Here is a 10,972-nt window from a genome sequence, read left to right on the forward strand (position 1 = left end):
TATATTAAATTCTTGTAACCAAATCAAATGATAAAAGTTTGGCAGTAGGAAAAAACAATTAGCAAATAACTCATTATCCTATTTACACTTTAATTCTATCAGCTGTTTCTTTAAATTCTGTTTTGAGTTATGCCGTAAAAATTAATTGAACTGATTTAGGCTTCTCTAGGTGGAGAGGCTAAATTTAACACCACTCATATTCCAGCATCCTGTATCGAAAAACATAAGAATAAACTAACTAGCATTAGAAATTAAATGCTAAATTAAATTAAAACAGAAATTAAGATTGACTCAGAGTAGCAAAGAAGTTGTGTTATTATAGTAAACATGAGAAAACGTAAATGAAGAGATGTTTTATAATTAAAATGAAAACTAGCTAAGGTAATATTTTGCATTTTTTAACCCCACAATATATAATATATATTAAAATTATAAATAATATATACAATATAAAAATACAAAGTATTTTTCAAAAGATCAAACTTTTCATGAGATCAAACAGCAAATCTGTAAGATTTAAAAATGATGACCTCTTTAAAAGTGATGAAACACTCTAAATCTGGTGATATATCTGCTAAATGTATGCTTGAAGATATTTACCTTATCTAACTGACTGGGTACTAATAAAGCAAACTGTAGAAGTAGAATTTATTTCAGAGAGCTGCCTGGCAAAATTAAAACTGCTCCATTCTGTTATGGTTCCCCAAGAAAGCAGTACAGGCTTTTTGGCTATACATTTGTTTAGCCAAACGGTAAACAAACAGTACTTTAAAAAGGCCGATAGGTCTCATTTCATCTAATAAATCCTTCACAAAAGAAGGCACAGACAATAGTGGGCAGCCCACAAAAATGGTTGATACAATTGCTGAAATCTTAGAGAAACACTACAGGAACACAGAAATTAAAACTCTCAGATCTTAGTTAAAGAGAATGGAGAAAGTTTTCTAATTCTCAATATGGTAAAAAAAAAATCAAAGGCAGCTAAATTAATTATAGTTCCCTTCTTGTTTCCCTCCAACTCCCTACCCCTTTATCACTTGTGAGATACTTGCTCTTTTTTGCATCCCCCCCTCCTTTTTCTTCCTTCATAATCAAAGCCTTGGGCCTCCCTCTGCAAGACTATTAAGCCTCAAGGGTATTAACAGTGTCTCCATTTTAGCATTGCTGGAGCTACTACAGTGGCTGGTATACAGTAGTTGCTTACTAAGTGTTCACTAAATGAATGAAGAAATTTCTCATAGTAATTCAGAATACAGGCTTCAATGCCCTCATAAGAGAATTAGATAAAGGTGGGTAGGTCGCTTAAGTCTGAAACGGTCTCGAATTTTCAGCAATTGTTCCTTAAAAAAAAAGAAAAAAGGAACAAACATCTCACCTTAAAGTATCATTTCTTAAAAAAAAAAAGACAAGTTCTCATTTTACCACATTATCTATTTTAATAGACACAAGGCATTACTATTTCTTCCATACACTATGGGCTAAGCGCTTTAAAATATCATTTTGTTTGAAGTCCCACAAAAGTCCCAGAGAGTTTAATTTGCTTCCCAAGTTACACAGCTAATGAGTTACCAAGTGCAGTTAGCCTCAGGTCTCCCTGATTCTGATCAGATGCCCATGATCTCTCTACATCACCCTGCACAGAAAATAAGATCATCTCCCATGACTTTTGACCCTAAAAATTGTTGTTATAGATATGGTAGGACCAAATATTTTCAAGAACTCTTGAAGAAATGCTTAAGATCTTCCAAACATTTCTCATAGCTTTTGTGAGATTCCATGAGAAAAGAAACTGAGAAAAAAGAGAGCAGCAAATCAAAAATGTCTAAGGTGTTTTCCTCTGGGTTCATAAGTTACCCAGCTTTGCTTAAAAATGAAACCAAAGAACCCCAATTAAATATTAACTAGTAAAAAACCCCACTTCAACCAGAAGATTACTGTGAAGTAAAAATATCAGCACATCAAGGAAACTTTTACACTGCTTCTTAATAAACAAGGAAAGGGTAAATAAAGTTAGAGAGCCTATCATACTTGTATTCTTCCTCCAAATTTCAGGTTTTTCACTTTCAGCCACTGCTCTGATGTTGCTGAAACAGTTAATGGCAGGTCCTATTCACTGTGGCAGTTCCCAAACAAGGTGGGACCCAAAATCCTTTCAGGTATCCACCCTGAAATGTTTAACTTCCTGAAGACATCACCTAGCACAGAACTTGCCAAAAGATATCCCTAACACTGACTTTCCATGCTAAATCCCAGCCGGTCAGATTTAAAAGTAGGAAATTTGTTGAAATAGTTTACGTGTTCAGAGTGCTTTAGTAACGTGTCTGAGGATTTACAGATTATAGATGAGGCCAGGAGAAAAACCAAGGATTTGAAAAGTTAAGTATAGATTCAAAAATCCACGCCCAACCCGGAAAAACTGAACAGGGTTGAATCTCTTCAAAATTCAATATACATGTCAAGAAGATTTTAAGGTCACATTAGAGCACGCAAGACTTGAAACGGAAATATGGTTAAAATTAATAAATAAAAGATTACAGGACATGCCATTTGAGTTGTTACAAGATGTAACTGCAGGTTATTAACGATTATCCGTATTCCGCAGGTCCTGACAAGGGTCCACTCACTCACTTATTTGCGCTAAGACGCCAAGTTCCTTCAGGGGAGCTGCTCTGGACTGCCGAATGTTGAACGGTTTCAGGGTGGGCAGCCCAAAACCTGTGCTAATTCCTGTTCACACATCATCAATAAGTGCCTCTCAAGAAAGAAAATGACAGTCCCTCCTCCACCGCCTGAACTTCAGTACCGACCTCCTGAGCGGCTCTTGGACAAGCCATGGTTAATCCGTGTCCCTTCAACACCAGGACCAAATTACCCGAAATGGTTGCAAATGCACGAGTGCAATGCTCAGAGCAGTATAATCAGCCACACATCCCTCCTCTATGAAAAAAAAATCCAAGGAATGATGCCTTGAGGGTGGGGGCAGAATTAGAGCCACGTCCCCGTTTCTTAATCCACCTTCTCCCCCCTCCTGTCGCTTCTCAGCACGCGCCGCCTCGGAGCCCATCCTCCTCCAGCCTCTCCCGGCGCTCCTTACCCGCTCTCAGCTGTGGCTCCAGACGCTCCCAGCCGAAGGCACTTGCTCCCGGGAAGGGAATCCACGGAGGGACGGAGCCCGCTGCCGCAGCCACCGCGGCCAGCGCCGGCCGCCGGCACCCCCGGGCCGAAGCCGCTAGAAAGTTTGCTCCGGGTCTCGCCCACTTGCGCCGCAACCCCACGACGCAAGGAACCTCTCGGGTGCCTCCCGCGGCCGCCGCCCCCGAGACCGCACTCGGCGGCGCCGCTGCACGGGCCGGGCTTGCGGCGGCCGAGGGCGGCTCTGTGCGCGCCGTGGGCGGGGTCTGCCCGCCCGGCTCGGTCCGCCGCGCGGCGCTGGGTGTTTACCGCGGCCCCGTGGCCCGCTCTCCCCGCCCGCCGCGCGCGTCCTGCGCCCTGCGCGCTTCTGACATCATTCATTCTCTCACACTCTCGCCCGCCCACTCCATTTCCAAACAGTGACTCACCCGCGGCCCGGTGACAGCGGCGGTGGTGGCAGCGGCCGCTCCTACTGCTGCGTCTCTCCTGGCGCAGAGCGGAGCTAGAAAAACCGGTGCGACTTCTTAAAGAAGAAATCCCCAGCCGACCCTCCCCTCTCCTAGCCATTTAAAGGTGCAGGGAAGGAGGGGCTTGGCAGGCGGGACAGATGGGCTGTGGACGGACCGGGCCCGCAGCAGACCTTCCGGAGCGGTGACAGACCAATCTGGAAAAGTACTTTGGGTGTCACTCCCTGCAAGTTTCAGGGGGAGGGCCGGGAAGGGATTCCCCCACCCCCGCAGCACGCCTGAGTCAGGAACTGCTTCCTGACTGTAAAATGAGTGGACTTGGGGGCACCGGTGTTTATTTAAAGGGTGTTACCCCGGCCTGGGTCAAAGAAGTGGGTTCCCAAACCTCATACAGTTGCCTGGCAGGCTTAGTCATTAGTCCTCTCGGTGGCAACTCGAGGTGTGAGCTGGGAGGGAGCTGTAATGAAGCTAATAATACTTTCCCTTCGGTGCTTACCAGCATGTCATTTGTCCTGTTAATTGATTTGCTTCTCATTTAGGATAAGAAACCGTAACCAAAATAAACAGTGGGAGAGCGGTTCCCTGCTCAGCTGAACACTGTGCTTTCCCGCAGCTTTTGAGGCACAAGGAGGCCGTACGTGGGTTTTGGCTTTTTGTTTTGTTTTCCGACCTTGTTAGTTATGTTTTTAGAAGGGGTGTTGCCCTCTTAAAAATGGTCAGAGCTCTACATCTTGCTGGAGTTGTTGTTCATCCACCTGCTGGGCATTTTTCAAAGTGAATGATGGCGGCCTCCCAGATTCTATGTAGGATGACCAGTCAGAGGGGATTTGGCCAAAGCTTTATTGAATTTCATCAACAGAAATGTTTATATTCATTTCTACTTCAGGACAAGGCAATTGTATTTAGGATTTGCACTGGTTTGGAGGTGCTTAATCAGCGAAAATAATCAGAGGCCTCTCTAGGTTCTTAATGCGGATATAATGTCGGTAAACAATCTTTATTAAACCCGTTGTTCAAAGAATATGCAAGGCAGCCCTGAAGTGACAACTGTAGGATATTGTCGCGATATAGAAGTTTCCCTGAAATGAAAATGCTCCTGAAGTTAAGCAAAGGCTCGACATCATTGTGAAAAAACACACTCATTTCAAACTATAGAAAGGTAAGAACCCAGAAGAGAATGCCAACAATTGAAATGTACTTTTCTTGGGTTTATTTTTCCTTTTCAGTAAGTAGCTCGTTTTCAGTTTTACAAAGCCCAGGCATTTTGCCCAGAAGGCAAGAGCAAATGAACTGGTTTGCTAGGATGCAGTCAAAGCAAATGGAAATTCAAACCAGCAGGTTTAATTGACAATCACAGATCGAATGCAGAAGCGGGGTTGTCCTGTCCATTGGTAAAACAGAGGGACTAGGGTCAAATATGTAGCCACAGGCTACTCCCTGCCTCATGACCTAAATATTTGGACATTATGGCAGGATGTATAAATAAAAATTTTGCACACTGCTAAAAAAATGATGATGCAGGCTTTTTGGCCTATATGCATGGATGAAGTTAAAGAACTCAAAACATAACCTGCAGTTCTTTCTGAATTGCTGTGTGATGTAAATCCTGTAGTGCCATCATAAGGAAACCTCTCCTCTAGAGAAGGCTTTTTAATGGATAATTTTGAATTTGTGGTTACTATTGTGCCTCAGTTTAAATATTGTGAAATAAATAATTAGGTCACTTTATACACCACTTAAATGTCTCCAAGTCAATATAATAGTATAGTTGCGATTGAATTGCATGTTCTCATTTTAAAGTAAATTGTCAACATGAAGAAACAAATTATTCATCTTCATTTCAGGTTTGAAAGATAGCAACTTATTCATCCCACAAAAGAGGTGATTTCCTTATTTTTAATTGCACCTTTTTGTTCTTACAATGTATTAAAGATTATTAAATTCGTGATTCATCACCTTCCAAAAATAATGATGCTAAGTGTTCTAAGGGAGAGAAAGGGCTGACAGGTATGATGATGTCAAAAAAAAGTTTCTTCTTAAACCAGCGCGCTCTATAAATCAAGTTCTACAGACATTTCTTTGGTCGATGAAACATACTGATTAATGTAGGAAAGCAGTTTGTATCTACAGTACTTATCTCCTCTTAGGTAACTCCTGCTCTGAATTTATCTGTCATCTAGTCAACCAACAGTTGTTAACTGAGTTCCCTTTTTGTGCTACAGTTGTTTATCTAAGAATCCCATGTGTACCGTCTAAATGTCTTAGCAAATGGGGACGGTTTTTCGTTTTTGTTTTTTTAATTTTGCATGAGGATGTTTATTGCAGCTTTAATTTCTTCAGGATGGAACACAGTGGCGGACTACATGCCATGGTTCCTAGGAGTGTAATTACTGAGTGAGTGAAAAAAAATAAACGAATGAACAAATGAACAAACCTTAAAGAACAAACCAATTGTGAAGTAACTTGATGTTATGGGAAACTATGTGGTAAGCCACAAAAGAATAAAATAGATCCATAGGCTCTGATTTAGAAAAACACCTATGTTAAGTTAAAAATAGAAGGAGCACACTTTTTTAAAAGTATATATAATAATACCATTTTTGTGAAACAAACACCACTTTCTCCCAAAATCCATAACCAAGATATGTTACCCCTTGGCCATGAGATATAGGAGGGCAAAGTGTGAGGGAGACACTTTGTTTTCTCCATGTTATTGAGTCTGCATTACTTTTGTAATTAAAAATAACACAAGCAGTACTAGAACTTAGAAGACTGTGATACGATGAGTTCATACCATCAGGGAGCTCACTGCCTAGTTGGAGAGACAATAACAATTTAAAGACCAAGTCTGTAGAGCTCACCCTCTGAAGTTGGGTTTTCAGACATTCTGTGTATCAGGCCCCACACAAAGAGCAGAAACCTACCACTTGTTGAGAATGTATTATATACAAAGGGACTGTGCAAATTGCTTTGCCAAACCATTGCATTTAATGCTTCTATCAACCTTCTGAGGTAGCCACTCTCAGTGTTCTTCTCTGTATCGGAGGAAACTACAGTTGGGAGATTTTAAGTCACTTAACTAACATCACTCTCAAGTGACATAATCAGGCATATAAAAAAAAGACCTTCTCATCCCAAAGTTTATGCGTTTGACCACCATTCTTTCTATTGCATCCTTCTTGATATAACTCTTCTATTTGGCAATATTCCTTCATTTGGGGCTTTTAAAATGCTTTCATTTTAAAGTTTTTTAAAAATATAATAAAGTAATATTGCCATATATAGAACAATTGGAAAATACAGGAAAAACTATAAGCACTATGAACATTTTGAGATCTGATCTCTTCCCCCTAGATTTCTATTAGAAATAATTTTAGCAATATCATATGTATGATTCTTAATTGGATTTAAAAAAAATTTAGCACTGTCATATGCTCTTTCCTCACAGTCATATTAGTGGCTCCATGATGTGCCAAAAAATACATGTAGGGGGTATGTGGGTTTAGATATTAGTCTCTTTGATATCTTGTAGTCTAAATCTTAATTTGAGAGCAGATTAGTACATTGTTTTTCTATTAATGAAAAACATTGTACTATCTTCTTTATCATTGGCATATTCTATACTATTTATACAAATGTTCTATATTAAATAAAGTGTTCTGGGCATAAGAAATGCAAGTGAAGGGTACCATGAACCACCTTTTATTCGCATTGTTGTCCGTGCTATTTCTGGGCTTGAGGAGAAGGGGGCAGGGTGAGGGAAAGGAAGGATCAGCTTTGCAGCAGTCCGGGCAGTGGTCTGAGCTGGGAGAGGAGTGATGGGAATGGAGGAAGTGGAGCCGATTTGAAGTTTGATGGACAGAATTTGCAGTTTCACTGGATGTGGGGAAGGAGTCAAAAGGGGACGTCTACATTTTTTTTTGCTTCAGCCCTTGGGTAGGTGGTGTCACCCTTTACCACAACAGGGAATGCTGTGACAGGAGCAGGTTTGTGGAGGAAGATAGGATTTGTGCTTTAAACATAACGACTTTCCGATGTGAGACGTGAATGGAGATGTCAAGTAGATGTGGATGTATTGGTCTGGAAGCTCAGAAAAGACACAAGGACTAGGAATTTGAGGATAGTCAGCGTATGGATAATAATGGAAGCCATAGGATAGGAAAAGATGAGATGGTCTGAAAGAGAGTACAGAATGAGAGTAGAAGAATTCCAAGAGAAAGTACAACATTATAGCTAGGGGAAGGAGTTGAAAACTGCAGAGGATGTTCAGAAAGGAAGGAGGAAAACCAGGAGAACGTGGTGTCATGCTATGGTGGCTTGGAGCTATGTACCCCAGAAAGACATATTCTTAAACTTAATCCATTCCTGTGGATGTGAACCCATTGTAAGTAGAATCTTCTGATGAGGTTACTTCCACTTAATCAGTATGGGTCTTGATCCTTCTACAGGCATCCTTTATAAACAGAATGAAATTCAGACACAGAGAGAAAAAGCCAGAGCTAGCAGCCAGAAGCTGAAAATCATCAGAATCTGAAAGAGAAGGGAGAGACTAGGAGAGGCTGCCATGTGCATTACTGTGTGACAAATGTGCCCTGGACTAAGGATCACTGGCAGCCAACCCCAGAATGCCAGTCTTCAGGAAGAAAGCATTGCCATTGCCTTGTGTGGTAGTTGGGTTTACATGTCAACCTGACCAGGTGACGATGCCCTGTTGTTCTGTTTCTGTGAACTTAAAATCATCAGTATGTGAAATTCATCTGTGGCTGATTACATTTGGGGTCAGCTAAGGGAATTGCCTTCCACAATGATTTGGGTTTAATTTAATTAGCTGGAGGCTTAAAAGAAAGAGAGCAAAAGAGAACTCAGCAGCTCGACATACCTCATTTTAGCACTTGCAACTCAGCCCAGATGTTTGGAGACCGGAAAGGAATCACGCTGGAGAATGCCATTGGAACCAGAAACCAGGAAAAAAGGCCAGCAGTCATAAATTAATCTTATCCTTCTTTTATTCCTCTCTCCCTCTGGTCTGGTTTTCATTCACTACATTTACTTTTCTTTTGATTAAATTTGAAGGAAAGAATTTACCTACTTTTATGTATTCTTTTTTTCTCCACTTAGCAATCTGTTGCCACCCAATAAATACATTTGATTAATTGTACTTTTCTATTTACCCATGTTAAATCCATCTAATCCATAAACATTTATCAGATACTTAGCAGGTACAAAGCGTTGTGTTGAGCCTTATAAGGGAGATTAAAGCATAGCATATGTCCCTGATTTCAAAGGGCTCTTCATATTTGGGAAAATAAGATGAGCACAAGAGAATTACATGACATAATTTATCATGACGTGATCGTATTTCACCTGGAAATAAATTAAAACAAACTATTTTTTCCAAAATTTTGCAACCTAGCTCATAAGTGACATGTCCATCTGCTTAGAAGGCTCTTTAAATGCATCTAACGGTGCTAACAGGCTAGTTTCTGACTTCCCACTGCCCCTCCATCCCTAGGAAGAAGGTCATTCTTTGAAACATGCTAGGTAATTTAAATTGTAGATAACTAAATAAATAGAAAATGTTAACATAAGTTATTAAAAGAATAGTAATGATTAATAACTGAAATATTGAACCATTGGCATATACCTATGGAGGTGCACCTAGCCTGACAGAAAGTGGCACACTCAAGAGGGTTTAACTTAAAAGAGTTTAATGAAGTGATTGTTTAAAAAGGTATAGTTGGGGGGAACGGTGAGAACGGAGAGACATTCAGCTTCCCCAAGTTGAATTCTTGATATTCTCACAAGCAGTGTGGACAACCAAAGCTATAGGCTGAGCCCCCAGTCTTGGGGTTTGTTCACATGAAACTTAACCCCACAAAGGATAGGTTAAGTCTACTTAAAATTTAGGCCTAAGTGTCACCCCCAAGAGAGCCTCTTTTGTTGATCAGATGTGGCCTCTCTCTCCAGCCAACACGACGAGCAGTCTCACCACCCTCCCCCTCTCTGCGTGGGACATGACTCCCAGGGGTGTGGACCTTCCTGGCAACATGGGACAGAGATCCTGGAATGAGCTGAGACTCAGCATCAAGGGATTGAGAAAAACCCTAGAATGAGCTGAGAATTAACATCAAGGGATTGAGAGAACCTTCTCGACCAAAAGGGGGAAGAGTGAAATGAGACAAAGTGTCAATGGCTGAGAGATTTCAAACAGAGTTGAGAGGTTATCCTGGAGGTTATTCTTACGCATTAAGTAGATATCACCTTGTTGTTCAAGATGTAGTGGTGAGGCTGGAGGGAATTGCCTGAAAATGTAGAGCTGTGTTCCAGTAGCCATGTTTCTTGATGATGATTGTATAATGATATAGCTTTCACAATGAGACTCTGTGATTGTGAAAACCTTGTATCTGATGCTCCTTTTACCTACCATATCAGCAGATGAGTAGAACATATGGAATAAAAATAAATAATAGGGGGAACAAATGTTAAAATAAATTTAGTTTGAAATGCTAGTGATAAATGAAAGCGAGGGTAAAGGGTATGGTATGTATAATCTTTTTTTTTCTGATATCGTTTTATTTCTTTTTCTGTTGTCTTTTTATTTCTTTTTCTAAATCGATGCAAATATTCTAAGAAATGATGAATATGCAACTATGTGATGATATTGAGAATTGCTGAGTGTGTATGTAGAATGGAATGATATGTTAATATTTTTGTTTGTTGTTAATTTTTTTAATTAATAAATAAAAAAATTTAAAAAAAGGTATGGTTGATCTTCACATTAGCCTTTTAAGATAGATATCATTTCCTTCTCTGAATGAAGAAACTGAGGCTCAGAGAGATATTGTGCACAAGGACAGAGTTTGGGACTGTTCTAGTTTGGTAGCTGCCGGAATGCAATATACCAGGAACAGAATGGCTTTTTAAAAGGAGAATTTACTAAGTTGCTAGTTTACAGTTCTAAGTGCGAGAAAATGTCCCAATTAAAACAAGTCTATAGAAGTGTCCAATCAAAGGCATCCAGGGAAAGATACCTTGGTTCAAGAAGGCCAATGAAGTTCAGGGTTTCTCTCTCAAGTGAGAAGGAACATGGCGAACACAGTCAGGGTTCCTCTTTCATCTGGAAGGGCACATGGCGAACACAGCATCATCTGCTAGATTCTCCTGGCTTCCTGTTTCATGAAGCTCCCTGGGAGGCATTTTCCTTCTTCATCTCCAAAGGTCACTGGCTGGTGGACTCTGCTTCTCATGGCTATGTTGTTCTGCTCTGCTCTCTCTGAATCTCTTGTCTCCAAAATGTTTCCTCTTTTATAGGACTTCAGAAACTAATCAGACCCACCCGAATGGATGGAGACATGTCGTCACCTAATCCAGTT

At 40.6% G+C, this 10,972-nt stretch overlaps 1 protein-coding gene and 1 long non-coding RNA gene across 10 annotated transcripts in view; one reads left to right on the forward strand and one right to left on the reverse strand.

Annotated features, from left to right (window-relative positions):
* SGMS2 (sphingomyelin synthase 2) overlaps nt 1-3,778 on the reverse strand; it is an 83,542-nt gene extending 79,764 nt beyond the window's left edge. For 2 of the 5 annotated variants that reach the window (XM_077142607.1, XM_077142601.1), the window contains exon 1: nt 3,561-3,778. The gene's annotated coding sequence lies outside the window, so the exon portion shown is untranslated. Of the gene's footprint in view, nt 1-2,807; nt 3,046-3,094; nt 3,356-3,560 lie in introns of those variants that run through there. The other 3 variants (XM_077142604.1, XM_077142599.1, XM_077142600.1) reach the window with 2 other exon arrangements.
* LOC143668055 (uncharacterized) lies at nt 3,556-10,739 on the forward strand. Of its 5 annotated transcripts, none has more exons than XR_013168266.1 (4): nt 3,556-3,804; nt 4,139-4,758; nt 5,444-5,480; nt 9,567-10,739. It is a non-coding gene; the product is annotated as an uncharacterized LOC143668055 (long non-coding RNA). The 5 variants fall into 5 exon arrangements; XR_013168268.1 differs by having other exon boundaries at nt 4,139-4,237; XR_013168269.1 differs by lacking the exon at nt 9,567-10,739 and adding an exon at nt 8,489-9,547.
* Nucleotides 10,740-10,972: the final 233 nt, after the last annotated feature.

The sequence above is a fragment of the Tamandua tetradactyla genome, chromosome 24 (assembly GCF_023851605.1).
Source record: "Tamandua tetradactyla isolate mTamTet1 chromosome 24, mTamTet1.pri, whole genome shotgun sequence".
NCBI classification, from domain to species: domain Eukaryota; kingdom Metazoa; phylum Chordata; class Mammalia; order Pilosa; family Myrmecophagidae; genus Tamandua; species Tamandua tetradactyla.